This window comes from Canis lupus, chromosome 12, assembly GCF_011100685.1.
Source record: "Canis lupus familiaris isolate Mischka breed German Shepherd chromosome 12, alternate assembly UU_Cfam_GSD_1.0, whole genome shotgun sequence".
Taxonomy (NCBI): Eukaryota; Metazoa; Chordata; class Mammalia; order Carnivora; family Canidae; genus Canis; species Canis lupus.
The window spans coordinates 14,464,813-14,485,417 of NC_049233.1; the positions used below are offsets into that span (position 1 = coordinate 14,464,813).

At 38.6% G+C, this 20,605-nt stretch overlaps 1 protein-coding gene and 1 non-coding gene across 2 annotated transcripts in view; one reads left to right on the forward strand and one right to left on the reverse strand.

Annotated features, from left to right (window-relative positions):
- CLIC5 (chloride intracellular channel 5) overlaps positions 1 to 20,605 on the reverse strand; it is a 157,500-nt gene that overhangs the window by 103,015 nt on the left and 33,880 nt on the right. The gene's annotated exons all lie outside the window — the stretch shown is intronic.
- Positions 1,022 to 1,128, forward strand: LOC119874324. The gene has a single exon (XR_005368197.1). It is a non-coding gene; the product is annotated as a U6 spliceosomal RNA (small nuclear RNA).

Below are 20,605 nucleotides of genomic sequence, written 5' to 3' on the forward strand. Positions count from 1 at the left end.
CCACAGTTGGAGTGGGTAGAGGGAAAGGCCTCGTAAAGCAGAAGGCACTTGGGCTGAACCTTCCTGAATAGGTGGGCATCTAACAGGCGGAGAAGATGGCAAGGTATCCTAACTGCCCTTTATGGCAGGCTGTTTCTCCATAAAGTCCAAGTCCAAATGCTTTTCTCACTGAAGAAACAGTCATCAAACCCAACTTTGTAACCCTCACAGTACGCAACAGCTCAGTCAAAGGGAGGTTTCATCCCTCTCCCCTCCTCCTTGGTTTCAGTCTTACATCACCAAAGCCTTTAGAGAAACAGTCACCTTCACAGCTGTACCTTCAGAGCCAGTGACTGCATCTCCGGGAAGGACAAGGGTACAGAGGGTGGCTGATACCTTTACTGAGTGCTCATCGCTTCCCCACTCTGGACTCTGGACAGTATTTGCAATAGCAATGTGGCAGAGGTAAATAAAATTATATGCATAAAATGCCTCTGAGGGTTATTTATTTTTAGATGAAAGATGCTTTACATGTGTGATCATTTTCTTGGCTATGATCTAAACAATGTCTGGTATGACCTCCACTCTCCTTAATTCCAAACGTAGCAGAGTTGGCTTCTATTTCATCTTCTCCAAATATCTACTGCTTATTGAAAACAGACCAGTTGCCTTTTAATTTTTAGATAATATCTTCCATTTGGACATCCCTTCAGACGACCAGTAGTTTTGATATAATAAATGTTCATGTTGAAAAAAAAAAAAGGCAGTTTCAACGATAAAATATTTTTGTGCATATTTCTAGTTTTCAATTCCACACTCTACTTTAGTTCAGGATAAATAGTCTTCATTTTGTACCCTTTAATGTCACATCATAATTGGTTAGAGTCAATTATAGCATTGTCCAGAGAAAAACACCTCCTTGATCATACATAGACTGTACTATTTTTTTTCATAGACTGTACTATTAATAATCATAGTTTCACAAAGTTGGTGCAAGTTTTGGATAAACATTTACCAGCAAAGGACTTCAAAAACCTATTTAGTGCTCACTTTGGCTGCACATATACTAAAATTAGAACAATACAGAGAATATTAGCATGGCCCCAGTGAAAGGATGACAAGCAAATCTGTGTAATATCTATACTTGTGTATGACTGTGCAAAGCAAAAATTATAAAATGTCTTATGGGGTTTTAAATATATTCGGATTCCATGATAAGACATAAAGGGTGGAGGTAAAGAGATTTACATAGTGGTAGGGTTTCTATACTTCACTTGAAGTGGCAAACTATGAACCATAAGCAGATTAAGGAAAGTTACGTATGTGTGTTGTAACCACTCTGAAAGCAACAAGTAGAAAAGTTATAAAGGAGATACAAAAAAAAATCCAATAGATATATTAAAATGTAATGGGAAGAAATCTTCAAATAATCTAATAGATTTGACAGGGGGAAAAAAGAGAGCAAACATAAAACTTACTATAAAATGGCATATTTTCCCCCTCTGCCCTTTTCCTTGCTCATGCTCTCTCTCTCTGTCTCTCTCCAAAATAAGTAAGTAAGTAAATAAATAAATAAATAAATTCTTTTTAAAAAAAGATATAGCATACCTAATACCAGAGCCTCAAAATACATGAAGCAAAGCTGACAGAATTGAAAGTAGAAAGAGACAAATCACAGTTATAGTTGGAGACTATAAAACTTTTTTTTTTCAAAACTTTTCTCTTAGTAATTGATAGCACAGATAGACAACAACAACAACAACAAAATCAGTAAGAATAAAAAAGGCCTAAGTAATACTACCAACCAATTTGGCCTAATGAACTTTTGTAGACTATCCCATCTAAATAACAATGGAATACACATTATTCTCAAGTACATATGAAATAGTCACCGAAATAAATCAAATTCTGGGTCACAAAGCAAGGGTTACATTTAAAAGAATGAAACAATACAAAATACATTCTCTGCCCATAATAGAATCTATTACATCAATAAAAAATGTTTCTGGAAAATCTCTAAATATTTGGAAATTAAGCAATTCACTTTAAGAAATTTGTTGGTCAATAAAGACGTCTCAAAGATCATTGGAAAATATTTTGACCTGAATGTAAATGAGCATACAGTGTATCAAAATTTACAGGATGTAGCTAACGTAGCACCTAGAAAGAAATTTATGTCTGAAATGTTCTTTTTAGAAGGAAATCGTGGTCTCAAATGTAAGCTTGTACCTTAAGAAACCAGCAAAACCGAAAGCAGGAAGGCATAAAATAATAAATATAAGGGAAAAAAAAAAAACTAATGAAACTGAAACAAGATAAAACAATGTAGAAAACCAATGAAACCAGAAGCTAATTCTTGTAAAAGACCAATAAAATTGATAAAAATTCTAGCTAGAGTTTTGAAGAGAAAAAGAGAGAAGTTATATATTATTTATCAGTTTCAGGTACAAAAGATGGGCTAGCACTACAAAATTCAGTCATAAAAGGATGATAATGGAATAATATAGGCGACTCTCTGCATGCAAATTAAAGACTTGAAAGAAAAGAACCAAATCTTGAAAGGCAAACTAACAAAACTCATTCGAGAAGGAAGAGATAAAATGAACAGCCCCATGTACACTAAAGATATTGAATTCATAGTGGAATATCCTCCCTACTCAAAAATACCTCCAAGCCCAGAGATCCTCATTATGAAGTCAACCAAATCTTTAAGAAAGAAATAATACCAATTCTATACAATCTCTTTCAAAATTAAGTAGAGGAGGAAATCATGAACCTGCATCCAGAATTTGTAAAGGATTTTTACAGCTCAAAAATAAGAAAACAAACAACTCAATTAAAAATTAGCAAAAATCTGAACAGACATTTCATCAAAGGAGACATGCCAATTGGCAAATCAGCACATCAAAAGATGATCAGCATCATCACTGAGTAGAGAAATACAAATAAAATTATAACATAGTATACCTACTAGAATGGTGACAATAATACATGAATGATAACCCCAGGTGGTAGCAAGGATGCAGAGTATCTGAAACTCCCATACGTTGTCAGTGAGGATGCAAAGCTGTACGGCCATTCTGACAAAACTGTTTGGTAATTCCATATAAAGTCACATATACGCTAACCGTAAGACCCACATGTCATCTCTCAGGTGGCCAGCGTCTCCCAAGTGTTCCCTAGGATAGAGCAATGAAAACAGGTTCTCACAAAAACCTGTACATGAATGTTCATAGCAGCATAATTCATAATTGACACAAACTGGAAACAACGTAAATGTCCCTCAATAGCTAAATGATTCAAGAATTGTGGTACATCCATACAATGATAGAGCACTTAGCAATAAAACAAAATGAATAAGAACAAAACATGGATGAATCTCAACTGCAGTATAAGAAGTGAAAGAAGCCAATCTCAGAAGATTACATACTGAATGATTCCATTTATATGACATTCTGGGAATGTCTGCAAAATTATAGCAATGGACAGCACATTAGTGGCTGCAGGGTGTTGGGATTGGCAGGGGAATGAGACTACAAAGGAGTAGCATAGGGAATTAGTTCAGGTGATCCAACTATTCTGTATCTTGTTTGTGGTGGGGGTTATAGATTAAAACATACAGGACTCTACACCCAAAATGAGAATTATCTGTATATAAATTTTTCAAAGGATCAAGACTCTTAAAAACTTCAAAAAAATGTGAAGCCATTAGATTTTATTTTTTTATCCCCTTTCCTCACATTCTTCTTTTCAAATCCTTAATATCAGATCTCATCTTACCATTGACTTCAGATATATAAAACGAACATTTTATGAGACCTAGTATTTCTAACTATAGTCAATCAATAACGTAGAACAAACCTTCATTGAAATAAAAAATAAAACAACAAAATAAGCATATGTAGACTGAGAGAGCGTGTGTGTATGTGATAAAAGGACATTTATTATGAAATAATGATGATCCTTTTAGGGAGATTTTTTTTGTTGTTGTTAGAAATGTTCACGTTGTCCAGTACCAGAGTATAAGCACATCATTAGATACAAGCTCCAACTTTTATGTACCTAATGATATTTAGTTGAACCCCTTCACTCTGCCCAGGGTAGCAGCTATTTCTAAGAGAATTAGATTGTCCCACTCTTACACTCTTTACAGAGGCTCTCACAGACAATCCCAAGGGCTTGAGGTTCAAGCTGAAGGGACCAGCAGGATTTGATGACAGCTGCAGAAGTTACACAGTGTCTCTGTGGGAGGACCAGGTTGGGTGTAGACAAGGGGAGGAGAGTCCTAAAGCCATTATACCCACATGAAGTCACAGGTTGGGCTGTGAAGAGGATTAGGGTGGGTTGCTAGCTCTATCTATTCCTTTATAAACTATTGTGCCCTTGGGCATGCCTAAGGTTACCATCAATCCTGGTCCCCACAGCAGTCTGCCTCCAGTCTCCCAGGGAGATGCCTGGGAGTGGGCTGGACTGAAGCCAAGCCCTGAGTCCTTGTCAACAACCATCCCTCACCCACTGATTCACTCATTGCTCATTCTTTCCACCAGTGTTTTGGAGGAGTGCTGCTTGTGTTCATTCTAGAACCCTCCGAGAACGTGCATGCATTGTGCATATCACTTCCTGCTGCTAAACAATCATAGATTGCATTTTGTCTTTTCCATGTGAGTGAAAGCTCCTTGAGGACATGTATCCAATTATATGTCTCTTTCGCATGACCCTCAGAACGTAAGGGTTCCCTGCTATAGATTTATAAACAACAACATCCAAAAAACCACTTATAAACAAACTATTCGTAATCCTAGTACAGTGTACATGTTCAAAAAATAATTGTTGGTGGGATGAATTAATGAATAACTGGCAGCTGTTTTATTCAGAGTCCTCCCTGACTAAGGATTCTGTCCTTATTTTACTCAAAGTTTGACATCAGTGAAATGGACATTATAGTGTGGGGCTTTTAAAAAGATTCTAATAATTTTGAAGTAAGACATGAGAAATATTTATGTAATAATAATCATGGTTAACATTTACTAACAGCCCACCATGTGCCGGAAGCTCTGAATCTCTCATAAGCTCACTTCATCACTGTAATAACCCCATGAGACAGGTACCATCAGTCCCATTTCACTAATAAGGAAGCAGAGACTTAAAAATGTTAAGTAACTTGTCCAAGGTCACACAGATAATTATAAATAACACAGCTGGTATTCTGACTCAGGTCTGTCCATCGCGAAAGCCTATCTTTTTAACCACCGTGCTTTCCAGTGTGTGAGAAGTAGGATGAGTTTGGAAGAGGCTGGGATGATGATAGAGACTTAAAAATTGTTTATTGGATTGGAATCAGTGAATGACTGGTCTTGGATAAGGCATGGGTGAATCTGGGAATTCTGGAATCCTCCTTTACTCTGCTTAACCTAAGAGACACCAGAGAAGAACTGAAAAAAAAAAAAGTGGCACCAAAATGTGGCACACGAAAAATTTAAAAAATACCTAGCCTCTAGAGAAAGGGAAACCAATGGTAGACAAGCAACCAGAAAAAAGTGATCTGAGGTCATGTTCTGTTGCAGCACCATGAATTTTTGGCAGGATTTACTGCTCTGGTAATTGTCTCACTTAATGGCAAAGTTCATACTTTAGTCACAGCAAGATCACATTAAAATACAACTATTACACAAATATATTTTTAAAAGTCTTGGACAGGATTCAAAATAAATACATGTATAACAAAATTCCCAAAAAGCTGTTGATCCATATTATTTTTATGCACACATCTAATTTTCTTTTAGCCAACAGGCCCATCTTGCCAATTGACCAGAGAGAGCCTTTAATAATTCAAAACAGTGCATGGTGTTAAGAAGGACCCTGCCTGGGGGAGAAGAAAGATAAGGAATTTTGGGAAGGGAGAGTCAGCTTGTCCATGGGTGGGAGGAGAATGAAGAATGAGTTGAGGGAATTGGGGAAATGCCCATAATGACCAAACAGATTAGAATTCTGAAAGGAAAAGCGAAGAGTTGTTACAATGATTGACAACCAGAATCCATTTGCACTTTTGTTAAGGGACCCCTGCACCTTCCTGGAATCTACACTGTTCCGTTCACAGCCCATTAGGTTCGAGTGGAGCTTTGGGGTGGGCAGGTGACTCATGTTGGCCAAAGGGAGCACTGAATCCCTCTGAGACATTGATTGGTTCAAAATGGGCACATGATCAACTTGGAGCCAATGTTCCATTTTTAAAATGAAAAAGTCATGTCTTCTAATAGACTTGCAAAGCAAACTATGTAATGCTGAGTTCATGACATTTATGATCTAGTTGGCAAAGAATCATTTTCTTTAAAACTGTGATTATCTCCACCAGGTGATAAAGTTAGTTGAGGCTGTTTCTATGTAACTCTTAGAAGATACAATATGAATCCTCATTATCATGTGATAAAAAGAGGTCAGACTTTGCTCTGATTTGGGGCTTTTGTCAGAAATGTGCTTAAGAGACAATTTTTCCTTCTGCTGGACTTACAGAGAAACTACAACATGGTCTTGGAGCTGCTTGCATGGTCTTGCCACCACTAAAACAGAGTATAATTAAGAGTAAAGCCAACAGAGAGAAAACAAGGACCAAGAGATGGAGAAACATTATATGTTCTCATTCATTTGGGGAATATAAATAATAGTGAAAGGGAATAGAAGGGAAGGGAGAAGAAATGGGTACGAAATATCAGAAAGGGAGACAGAACATGAAGACTCCTAACTCTGGGAAACAAACTGGGAGTGGTGGAAGGGGAGGAGGGCGGGGGTGGGGGTGAATGGGTGACGGGGCACTGAGGGGGGCACTTGACAGGATGAGCACTGGGTGTTATTCTGTATGTTGGCAAATTGAACACCAATAAAAAATAAATTTATTATTAAAAAAAAGAAAGCCCAAGTTCTGATGTAGTATTTGAGTGACTAGATCCCTTGGTACCTAAAAATTAATACCCTAGAGTCTCCTGTCCTGAGGGTCACTAAAATCCCCTTTTGGCTCAAACCATCTTGAGTTGGGTTTTTTAATGTTTGCAGCTGGAGGTTTATATCCACAACAGTTAGAACCTGCATGGAATAGAGGGCTATGGGTAAGAGATGGTCCATATGACCAAAAAAAGATCTTAAAAGGCTATTTTAAGGTGGACATGGGTCAACAGCACAGTGATGCACTTTAAAAAGGAAACTGCAGGGATCCCTGGGTGGCGCAGCGGTTTAGCGCCTGTCTTTGGCCCAGGGCGTGATCCTGGAGACCCGGGATCGGGTCCCACGTCAGGCTCCCGGTGCATGGAGCCTGCTTCTCCCTCCTCCTGTGTCTCTGCCTCTCTCTCTGTGACTATCATAAATAAATAAAAATTAAAAAAAAAAAAAAAAGGAAACTGCATCCTGGGGTGCCTGGATGACTCAATCATCAAGCCTCCAACTTTTGATTTCAGCTCAGGTCATGATCTCAACTTTTTGAGATTGAGCGTCAAGCTCCATGCTAGGCATGGAGTCTGCTTAAGATTCTCTCTCTGCCCCTCTCCAGCCCCACTCCTCTCTCTCAAAAAAACCCCAAACAAATGAACAAAAAATGCTAATGCTTCCATAACACCTTATGCAAACCTCTACTCTTGTGCCACTACATTGAAGTTGTTTATGAATCTGTTGCCTTCTAGAGCTAAGATCTTCAAGGACAGAAGACATCTACTCATCCCTCCATTAATCACTTCTTGGACTGTAATCATCACTTTACACATCCACAGCTCCAACAAATCTAAATTTTTGAAAGCAGGACTGGTGTTTCTTATGTGTGTTTCTCTGTGCCCAGCACACAGCCAGCATATGGTATGTGTCTAGATCTATCTGTCCACATGCACTCATTTCTTTGTAAATAACCTAAGATTTTTTTTTATAACTTAAGATTTTATTTTATTCCCAGCACTGTGCTTTGCAGAATATAACATGCTGCTCTAATTCTTAAAGTTTACATACTAAATAATAAAAGCAGTGCTTTTTAATAAGTTATTGGTTCTGATATCTTGATTAAGTGGAAAATGACTCCCTTGCTTATCCCCTTCTCCATGGGATTTGCTCTCTGCCACCCATGACTATTTGCTGTTTATCAACAGATGCCATAGTGAAAATAAGAAAATAAGTGTGGGAAAACACAAAAATGAGCCTTGACTCCTAGATAAAAGGTATGAACCACTAGTTGCAGGATCTCAGGGACTAATAAGTATATGAAAAAGCACACCACTTAGCTATAAAACATATTGCACCAATGGAAGATTTCTCACTTATTTAATTGATAAAAATTTTTAAAGACTTATGTGAAAAATTAGGTAAATATGCAATATGAGTGGTGAGTGTACATTGGTACAACCTTTGGAAATCAGTTATCTATCATATTTGAAGACATAGGGTCATGTGAAGACTCAACAAGCCCATTGATAGGAAACTCCTAAGGAAACAAAGGGTATATGTTCAAAGGTGTTTATTGCATCATTGTTTGAAATAGAAAACTAGAAGTGAACTAAATATCCATCAGCAGATTGATTGGGTACATTTGGTGCATCCATATAATGAAGGATATTGAGAAAAGAATATATATATAGTGACATGGAAAGATGTCAGGATATATTGTTAAATGAAAGAGAAAATAAATTATGGAAAAGTGCATGAATTTATCTCATGTCTTGTAAAATATATAGAATGTTATGGTATATATTGCCTGGAAGGCTGCACATAAAGTATAAATAATGGTTATTTCAAAATAGTGAGATTAAGAGGGAGAATGTTTCAATTTTTGCTTTTTACAACTTTTACTTCATACATTGGGTTTTTGGTTTGTTTGTTTTTCAAGAAGTGTCTTTTCTAATTAATCCATAGTCAGCTAGACTGTGCATAGCCCTCTTAGTGCTCCCCTGGGCTATGTGAAATCAACCACATTTGCCTTTGGGAAGCCAATTCCCTTTTCTTTGGACCCGTCCCTGGATTCAGAACTCTCATCCCTTACCAAAACTCTCACAATAGCAGGTCTTCACTTTCCCCCTTGTCCCTTCAATAAGCAGGGTACTAAGACCCTTCTACTGCAGTCTTCCTCACATCTGCCCACAGAGAGGAACTTAGTGACTCAGACTGCAGTCATATCTACATTTTAAAAGGGCATCGCAGAAGAAGGCAATTGATAGCACAAAGGCCAGCATTCCAAAAGGGTCTGAGGCCAGAGGAGTTTCCTAGGACAGTCTGAACCAGAATCCCTGAGCAAGCTTTAAAAAATGCATCTCTCTGGGCCCCTCCTACAAACCCTGAGTCTGAGGATGGGGCCAGGAAACCTACTACTTTTGATAAGTTACCTCGTTTTTTTTGTTTTTATTTATTTATTTATTTATTTATTTATTTATTTATTTATTTGATAAGTTACCTCGTGATCCTCATGCCACTGAAGCTCCATCACCATGGAGGCAGAGGGAAAGAAGAGTCTGAGGCCCAGACACTTTCTTGCAGCTCTCCACAGCCTTCGTACTTTATTCTGCACACACAGGAAGACCCACCTCATTGTCCTTGACAATATCAGCACAGGAAACTTTAAGATTTGATTCTGAAAGCTCCATAAAGAAGACCCCAAATACAGAAAGGAGAGATACCAAAGGACAGAGACTTGCATCACTTTGTAAGATGAAATTTCTACCCATAGATGCATTTATCTGTAGATTTATCTCTATCTGGGAAGAGTCTTTCCTATTTTGTCCTTCCTGTGCTGATCATCACTGTAACCAGTAGACTGATCACCACCAATATATCTAATAAGATTAGATAGAGAGCGAGAGAAGAGAAATCCAGTAAGAAAGAAGTTGAACAATTTTTTTTGTCCTTAAATGATATCTGAAGAGCCAGTTTTAAGAATAAGCAGGATACATGGCGATAAAATGCTATGTTAATACAAGGGGTTATTACTTTTTAAGGGTGACATTAGCATGTTTGAGGAAGGCCTAGGGTAGGATCCTAGGACTCCTATTCATCACTTGCTAATAGAACAGAAATCAATCAAACAAACAAAGATGCTACTTGAGAAAATGCCTGAGTAGCTTCTCCCTGTTACTAGAAGATCTTGAAATACCGGGAACCAAATTTGCCCTTTAGGGAGACCCTTCCTCTATCCTATGGGATCAGTGGCTCTAGAACTTGGCTGTACTTGGGGGCTATTAAAATGTTATTCCCATCTCCCATCACCATAGATCCTAATGTCACTGGCCTGGGGTGCAGCCTGGGCACTGAGATTATTTGTAAATTCCTCAGTTGATTCTAATGTGCAGCCAACATTGAGAATGTTGCTTATTAGAGAATCTTCTTAATCCCATACATGGAAGGCAAGATCTACCCTCCCGGAAGCCCTGAGCTGGGAAATAATCTCAACTCAGGCGCTTCTGGCTGAGACATGTAACATACTAAGTATATGAAGGTGGTAGCAGCCTGTGCTTTGGACACTCTGTCACATCTTCAAAACCCACCCCCATTTTCTGCCTTAGCTTCATTAGACAGCACTCTGTGAGCTTGGTACAGGCTAACATTTCACCCCAAGGGCTGCCCTCTCAATTTTCTGTCTCAGATCTTTCCAAAGCAAAATGAGCCCCAAGCTGAGGGAGGATAGAGCAGACATTCAGGCCATGAACTTCAACCTAACAGATGGGCTTTACAGGAGAAAATAGCTCTAAGGTTTGGAGAATTGAATCACAATCTCTGTGCAATGAGCAAATCATCTAACCTCTCCAAATCATTAGTTTCCTTATCAAGGAACAGGGCTACTAACACCTAATATGAGCCATTGTCTTCAGCATTCAATGACATAAAGAATGTGAGATTACTTGATTCAAAGTAGGTGCTCAATACGTTAAGCATTTTCCCCCATATCATTTTACTCAATCCCAAATAACCCTGTAAAGTAATTAAGGTAGACGATATTACCATCATCCTGTGGGGAAAAATGCAGATCTAGAAAGGTTAACTGACAAGTCTCAAGTTTCAAATGGTATCAATGGCAAAAGCAGGACAGGAATTTAGGTGTCTTGGCTCCTAATGGCCATTTCCTTTTTCCTATTTTATATTGTGCTGTGACCTTTGCCTCAGAAGAGAGCAGAAATTTTCAAGTCTTTGACTAATATTAGAAGAAGAAAAAAGAACTAATGAAGCAGAAAATGCTTTCCTTCTAGCAAAAGGCACTTTGACTACAGGCAAGTATAGGCATTTGTTTCAGAATGCATTGTGTACACAAATGTGCTATTTAATGGCTACCTGGCAATTGTCCCGTGCTTCAGTTCCTTTTAAATGACATAACTGCCCCAGCTCCCCCATCAATGCTTGCAGCTCTCCTGTTCTTTGGATTTGTTTGCCTCTGGGTATTCAATCTCTTGGAATTGTGTTTGAAAACTCTAGGATAGACTTGCATCAAGCCTGTGGACAACCTGCATTTATCCTGGGCTCTCACTTTGGCCATTTTGGCGGAAGTCACTGGTCATTTTGCATACTTGGCTTGACTAAGCCACCCTGAGAGTCATTTGTTTGCCTGGGGCACTAGCTGACCCAATGGCTGTGTTTGGAATAAAGCTTCCCCACTCATGGCCTTGCCCATCTCTTCTCTGTGTTCTAAGGCTGCTGAAATCTTACCTTGCCAGGGCAGGGCGTCTGTTCTGACAGTAATTTCTTCCTTTGGAAACTCAGCGTCACTTTTATTTTTTCATTTGGCACTTATTTATCTTTTGGCAATTTATTTATTTTTATCCTTGTTGTTTAATCTTAAGCTGTGTTCTATTATTAGCTTTCCTTTCACTCTGTAAATCTTGTCTCTCCAACCACACTGCAACGTCTTTGAGGGCTAGGGACAATGTTTTATACATTTTTTCATTTGCTCCCAGAGCATACACAGTGCTACAATCATGCTCAGGAAGTATTTGTCAAATAAATAAATGGTTGTTGAACAAATTCAGTGGCATTGCAGAATATCAAGTATTTCATTAGTGGATTCCCAAGGGCTCGAGGCTTATAAACCTGATGTGTTTAATGGTGTAACAGTTGCAATAGCTTGTTTTGAAAATAACATGGCAAGTCTTAGTTTTGGAAATTCCTGCCTTCCAAATTCTCTGTCCATCTCCTTACTCCAAAATTACACATAAGACAATATTGAGGCCTCCAGTATATTCTATAAAAACGGAAAGAATATAGTATCTGATTTTAAGATTCTTCCAGAACAAGCAAGGAAAAATATACCAAAAAAAAAAAAAATTAGTTTTCATCCTTAGTTTACCAGTTCTTATTTAAGCTCTGCTCTTAACATTAAAAATATCTTTTTATCGAAATATAATTAGCATATAACATTATATTAGTTTCAAGTATGCAGTACAATGATTGGATATTTGTATATCTTGCAAAGGTCTTGATATTTTCTGCAGGGGCTGCATTTTACCTCTTTTGCTTCCCACATGAATAGTCAAGGAATTCCTCCATAAGAAGGTCATCACTGTCATTCTGGTTGGTGACTGACCAATTAATTATTTCCTCCTTTACTCAGAATAACATTAAGGAATTATTTTGCAAATGGATATCCAAACCTTGATTTGGCTCAAAAATAAAAAAATACTATCTTTTGGTCACAGTTTATCCTCTGAATGACGTACTTAACAAGCTGAATGACATATTTGATAAGGTTGGGCAAAAAGGTGTAGGTGTGGGGCACCAGGTGGCTCAGTGGTTGAGCATCTGCCTTTGACTTGGGGCATGATCCCAAGATCCTGGGGTCGAATCCCTCACAAGGCTCCCTTCAGGGAGCCTGCTTCTCCCTCTGCTTATGTCTCTGCCTTTCTCTGTGTGTCACTCATGAATAAATAAATAAAATCTTCAAGAAAAAAAAGGTGTGACTACAGGCACATAGACTGTGTTCAGTAAGAAATTGATGAAAGCACAAAAGAATGAATAAATAAGTGAAGGAGTCGTCTCTGGACATCAGAGGGCTTCGTTGCCTTGCTGAACAATTCTTGCCCTTCCTGGGTGTGTACTAGGAATGTGGTCATCACTGTGTGGCTAAGGGTACAGGAAACATACATACCACTGGAGAATCACAGGAAGGACTGATATTTGATCACAAATTCACCAAAAGGTAGATCCCTGGGCGGGTAGAAAGCAAATTGTATTGAGAAGATTAAAGCCAGTGACAATGAGCCTCAGAGTTTGAGGTTGAGACCTGGGCCTTCAGAGCAAACCCAGGACGTATTGTACTCATAGGGCTTACTCACTAATACTAGTTTTTCTTATTTGGAAGAGCTCATTGACCCAGTCTTTCAAGTATCTGTTCTGTGATAGCAAACATACTAATTCTAGAGCGAAGGGGACCCAGGAATAAACCTGATCCAATGATTTTATTTTCCCCCTTTTACATTCACAGATTAAAGAAAAGATGGAGAACAGATGCTTTTATCCAGTTAGTGGCCTGCATAGCTCAGTAATATTTTTGGAATAAATGCATGGAATGTTGGACTCACCTATTTCTGCTGTGACTGCAAAATCTAATCTCCAAACTTCAGGACCCTACCTTTCAGAGAGGTGAAAGGTGGGTCCTCAAACCCCAGGATCCCATTAGTGCTTGGGGGCAGTGCTCTATCTCTGGGACAAAGGGAGCAAACAAGGCCAGCCTTGGGTTGACTTCTTAGAGGTCTGTCTCTGGAATAATTTTTCTACCTTATTTTTTTTTTTTTTATTTATGATAGTCACACACAGAGAGAGAGAGAGAGAGAGAGAGAGAGAGGCAGAGACATAGGCAGAAGGAGAAGCAGGCTCCATGCACCGGGAGCCCGACGTGGGATTCGATCCCGGGTCTCCAGGATCGCGCCCTGGGCCAAAGGCAGGCGCCAAACCGCTGCGCCACCCAGGGATCCCTAATTTTTCTACCTTATACCCCAGTTTTGACTTAGCCAAAGGCAGCACATAGGAGCCCCAGACAGTAGAAAAGGAGAGGAAAAGGAGAAAAGGAAGTTTAGTGCTTTCAAAAATCTCACTTCACATGACAGTTTTTTTTAGAAAGTCAGCCATAGTGGGCGCATCCAAAATTAATTTACATTAATAGTATTCGTGTGCCAGGAGACTCTCTATCTCCCAGATTGGCTCATCTAGGGGCCCTGCGTTTCTGAAATATTTTGGGTTTTAAAAAAATGCCATTGATTTTACTAACTTGGATATTGTTTTTCAAGTGACAGAGAAAATTGTTATAGTATCTGAATTATTTATCTTAGATTTGGCAGTTACAGCAAAAGCTAATGTGTTGGAAAAGATAAATTCACTAAAATTATTCATATCCTGATACTTAGGTGATGAATAACTTCATAATGCCATAAAACCTACGTATTCTTATGATAAAAATACCATTAATTGCTTAGGTAAAAATTTAGTTCCAGATAAAATAATTTTGAAAGGAAAATATAATAGTATGAATAATGGGAAGTTAAATCTGTTTCATGGATGAAAAGCCAAATATTCTTAAAGTAACAAAACTCTTTGTTCATATGATAACAATTAAAGTCTCCATAATATATTTTACAAAATCTGAAACACTGATTTGAAAATTTCTCCAGAAGAACAAACAGGAAAAAAAAATGTCAAAGAAAAAATGTTTTCCAAAAGGATTAATGAGGATTTACTTTCTAAATTTTAAAACAAAGGACAATTACCAAAACAATATTAAAAGCAAGGAAGAAATTATGAGTTAGAATACATATCTCAAAAGTAGATTGAAGCTATAATAAGAACTTACTGCATAAGAAAAAGAATATATAGGAAGCTGGGTAGCTCAGTCAGTTAAATGTCTGACTCTTGATTTCAGCTCAGATCATGCTCTCAGGGTCTTGGGATCAATCTCTATATCGGGCTCCACACTCAGCATGGAGTCTGCTTGAGATGCTCTCTCCCTTTGCTCTTCCCCCTGCTTGTGTGCTGTCTCTAAAATAAATAAATAAAATCTTTAAAAAAAATAGAATATACAAATACAAGAAATAATCAAGTGGGATCAAGTCCCACGTCAGGCTTCCTGCATGGAGTCTGCTTCTCCCTCTGCCTGTGTCTCTGCCTCTCTCTCTTTCTCGCTCTGTGTGTCTCTCATGAATAAATAAACAAAATCTTTAAAAATAAATAAATAAAAATAAATGTTAAAGGGAAAGTCTTACCATAGAAAAGTAGAGAATTGATCTAATTGAGAATTGATCTAATTATTTTAAAGTCAGTATTCAACTTTCATTCAAAATGAGGTCACAAGAAATAAATGAAGGGTTTACACACAAAGAAGTGTCAACAATAAACAGCCACATGGAATGAGGCTCAGTCTCAGTGGTAACTAAAGAGATGTAGACAAAAGAACTTTGGAAGACCACAGTACATCAATTAAAGTAAGTGACGGTACAGAGAAGGGGCTTTGAAGTCAGCTAAGGATCTTGGCTTTGCCATATTTTATCAGTGTCTTTGACCAAAGGTCATATTTTCTCAACATCAGTTTTCTAGTCAGTAACAGGAGGTTATTACTTTTTGTGAGGACAAAATCATTTACGTAAGTACATTATTTGGCACATACTGAATGTCTCCAATAATGGTATGTGGTAGTAGTGACGATGGAATATGATGATGATGGTGCTGGTAGTGGTGATGGTGAAGGTGATGATGGTGAAAATAGCTGACCATAGTGAGAGTAGGGGTTATAAAAGTAATGGTGGCAGTAGTGCTGGTGTTGGTGGATTTGATGATGGTGATGGTAATGAATGACAGAGATGGGGTAGTGGTTTGGTTGATGAAGGTGACTGTGATCTTGGTGACAAGTTGTGGTGGCATTTTGAAGGTGATGCTGACAGGGAGGTGGATGATGATGTTGGTGGTGGTATTGATGGTTCATGGTGTTACTTTTGGTTGTCTTGGCAAAGGTGAGGGTGCTGGAAGTAGTCATGTCAGGGTAGAGGTGATGGTGGTGGGATCAAAACAACTTAAATGATAAATAGATTTCTTGGTGGATAAATCAGAAAAATTGAATGCAGAAAATTCAATGTTATTGGACTTGAAATTTATTTTTTTAGCCTTTCCAGAAAGCAATCTAGCAATTTATGGCAAGATCCAATATATTGTACACTTTGACACAGAAATTAAACCCTTAGGAATACATATCAGAAAAAAATTCCCCAAATTAAAAACTGTCTGTAAATGGTATAGCAACGCTATTTATAACTGGAACAACCCAAAGCCTCAACAATAGGAAAGTGACTAAGCAAATCGTGATACATCAAGGTGATGGAATAACATGATGTAGTTATTTAAAGTGAAACATGAGGAAATATCCATATGAAAACAATTGTGATAGAACAACACAAAACTTTGTGTTTGGATAGTCAAGTGTGCATTTGTGTACTTTTACCAAAGAATAGAATAAAATATAAACACAAGGACATAGAGTTCTGCAAAGCTTCATTATTTTTTAATTTTTATTTATTTATGATAGTCACAGAGAGAGAGAGAGAGAGAGGCAGAGATATAGGCAGAGGGAGAAGCAGGCTCCAGGCACCAGGAGCCCGATGTGGGATTTGATCCTAGGTCTCCAGGCTCGCATCCTGGGCCAAAGGCAGGCGCCAAACCACTGCGCCACCCAGGGATCCCATAAGGACATAGAGTTCTGCAAAGCTTCAATATGAATTCAGCTTTTTCCTTGTATGTATACTTGATCAACAGACCCTTAATTTATTAAAGACTATGATGGAACCTAAATCTATACCTCACTGAAAAGAACTGACCCCTGGCTGACCAATTCCAAGGCAAGCTGCCTTCCATCTCTTCCCTGGGACCCACTTACCACCATCTTTGAATGCTCTTCCCAGCTCTCTGTGACTCATTTGGTCCTCACAATAGTCAAGGAAGACCTTTCAAAATTGAATAATTTTTTGTTTCAACTCTAAACAGGTCATAAAAAGCCTAGTGGCATCTATCTGAGTATATATCTATGAATTTGAATGTGGCATATGTTTGTGATGATTTACAAAAAACCCACAAGTATTGATAAAGCTGTAAATTTTAGGGTGGTCATATGAGTCCTCTGTGCTTCCATTTCTCTGTCTGTAAAAGGGAAAGAAACAACAGTAACGAACTTACTGAGCATTAAATGAGATGCTCCCTATAAAACCTGGCAGGATACTTGGTAGCCGTTTATTGTCATTTACATTAAGTATTAGCATTGCTCTTACTATTCTATGTAATCTTCCAGAAACTATGAAGAGCTCTGATTTAAATACGAAGACATTGGGTTACCAGCTTCTCCATCTATACAATGGACCATTAGATCAGGTGATTTGTGACATCCCATGACTCTGTTGTCTAAGAGACAATAAATGTTCCTTTTTATTGAGTTTTGCCTCATTTTAAAAGGGATAATAATAAACTCAAAACTATAAACTTAAATGGACTTCCCTCCGAAAACTTTATTTAAAAAAATTTTAAATATCGCATTAGTAAAAATACTAATGTTTACCTGGCTGATATATTCTAAACACTGTCTTAATTCTCTCAATGGAAACATCAAAATGTTATATTTTTCCTTAAATATGATAAACTTTCATATTTGAAATAAAAAACAACTGATCTCTCTGAGCAGGGCTTAATTTTTTTTTTTTTTCCAGTATTTCTTACTTGACTTGGGCTTCCGTACCTTCAAGTTTTCTCAAGGGTTTTCATTTTTGTTTTTGCTGGTTTTCTTCCTTTGGGGTTTTGCAATTTTTCAAAACAAATTTATTTCAACCCATCAAGATAGAAGCAACATTGTGAATTCCACTTAAGAAGCAGGGTAGGGTAGGCACCTGGGTGGCTCAGTGGTTGAGCATCTGCCTTTGGCTCAGGGTATGATCCCAGGGTCCTGGGATTGAGTTCCACATCGGGCTCCCTGCATGGAGCTTGCTTCTCCCTCTGCCTGTGTCTCTGCCTCTCTGTGTGTGTGTGTGTGTGTGTCTCATGACTAAGTAAATAAAAAAAATTTTTTTTAAAGAAGTGGGGCAGGTAATTGTAAGCCTTAGGAAATTCAGAGTCCCCAGATGCTCACCCTGGTGTTTTTCTTCTGCTCACATCCTTAACACAGGCATGCTTCTGGAAAACCCTAGAGGGCGCTGTTTTCTTGCTTGTTACCACTTTTGCCTTGGCCTCTCAATGGGAAAATGGAAAGGAAAAAAAAGAGGAGTGAAGTAAATAGATCTTAAATGAAACACAAACTGTCCAAGCCTGAGGGGAATGAACATATCAAGTCTAAGTTCCTCTTTGCCAGGTGAGAATGCAGAAGCCCGGTGGGATGAGGAGCTTATCCATCACTCATTAGTGGCAGAGACAAAGTTAGAGTCCAGATCTCAAATCCAGACCTACTTTGCTCTACCACCTGGTCTTTCATAAGGGAAGACACAGTATCATCAAGTGGGAGGCTCAAACAAATACTTCTGGATGCACATACACCCTTGCTTACTAGTCTGTATTTTTAAGGAGTATAGTTGCTGACTGACAGGGAAGGATCTATTGAGAAGTGTATAATTCACAGGATTTTCGTTCCTGTGACTCTCTGCTGGCCCACTCATAAATCTCACTGGATAACTGCCTTATTAGCACCAACAGTGTTGGTTGTTGCTTCTGGATGTGATGGTGATGATATTGATGATGCTGATGAGAGCTTACATTTCTTGACTACCTTCGGTGTGCCAAGTACTGTGCCAGGTGCTTTATATACATCGACTCATTTATCCCTTACAATAGCCTTATAAGGCATGTACCACAAGAAAAGTGAGAATTTGGAGTGTTAAGGAGATAGCCCAGGATCACATGTGTGGCAGGCAGGGATTAGATGTAAAAATCGATCACGGTCTTCATTCACTTATCTGCTGTGTTCTCAAATATCTGTGTCTATAGAAAATAAGATCAAGATAAATTAAAACAGAGAAAGACTTGAGGTAGTAGAGGTATGGCAGTTAGACCAATTTTCTTTCTTTTGTGCTGCCAAATCAAATAAGGCAAACTCCTAATGTGTTTGGTTCATGTTCTAGTTAGGAAGACGGGATGGGAGAGTTGCTTCAAAGTTGGAGGTAGCACTTGGAAGAGGTTGAGGATACTGCCCATACTCAGGAAAGATCAGAAGAAAAATATATGAACTGTGGAGAGGGGGAAGAGAGAAATATCCTTTACCTGTGTTTCATTTACTTCCTGAGGACAGTTCCCTCACCTGTCGGCACATGGCACCAGGGTAAGGCAGAGAAGCTCTCTGTACATAACTTGCATAGGGCATCATAATTGTGACTACATGCTTAGAGGGAGTGGCAGCCCATCCTTCAGTTCCTAGACTCACGGGGTGATGGTTCAGCCCACTATGTGCAGTGCTCCCTGCTGGGTGCTACGGGGAAGGCAAAGCTAAATAAGACAACATTGCCTACATTGATCTGCTTGTGTTCTGGCTGAGAGAAGAGGCATCCCCAACTAAAACAGTGGGGGCAAAATTGTGCGTGATGTCTGTATTGAGTGTTGCCCAAATCCAAAAGCAGACATAAGTACAATAAACTGTCATTCCTGGAATGCCACTTAGGGTTCCTTTCCTTGCAAAATGCAAAAGGAATTCCTTGCTATGGCTGAAGTCTTTTTGATCAATAAAAAAAAAGCAAACATCCTGATAGAAATCATCACCTCAAGCCATATTTATATCTTGGCATGACTGCACTTGCCAGACTCTTTTCCAAGAGTAATCCTTGAAGAAAGAGCAAAAAGAAGGCAAGAGAGGAGAGATAGGAAGTAGGTATAGGGGAACTGTGGCTTCTAGAAGACAGTTTTACCTGTATTATCACTGTGTTCAGGAGGAAGTTTTGGGATCCCTGGGTTGCTCAGCAGTTTAGCACCTGCCTTCAGCCCAGGGTGTGATCCTGGAGTCCTGGGATTGAGTCCCACATCAGGCTCCCTGCGTGGAGCCCGCTTCTCCCTCTGCCTATGTCTCTGCCTCTCTCTGTGTGTCTGTCCTTAATAAATAAATTTTTTTTAAAAGAGGAAGCTTCCTCAGAAATTTACATAAATTTGGAAATTTTATGCTGTGGTTCTGAATTCTTTTCCTTTCGTTATGATGATGAGCTTTCGTGGCAAAGGTAAAACGTAAATGGAGCCTTGGTGATCTTTTGCGTCACATACGAACAGACCTATCTGTCAGTGCCCAGGGATCTAGATTTCTTTAGGTGAGCCTGGATAAAAATATTTTGGGGAATTTGATTCTTTCATTAAACAGTTATCTGTTTCTATCATCTGGTTTGTCTTTGGGAGACCGTAAAGTTACTAAAGCTATAAAAATGCATAGCTGGGGATTCCTAGGATTACAGTGCAATTAATGAAAGCTCCCATCTAAACTTTATCCAACTGAAGCCAAAGAAAGTGGTAGATCAATAGCTTGAATTCAAAATATAACTTGAAAAATCACTGACAATGAAAACCGAATTCAAAACTCTCTTATAAATCATCAGGGATGGGGAGATTCATCTGCTGGGTTTAAGTACTTCATTCTTGGGCACGTTGCTTCCCAGAGCCCTGCTGACACCTAGCCCACTTTCCATAAATAAATAAT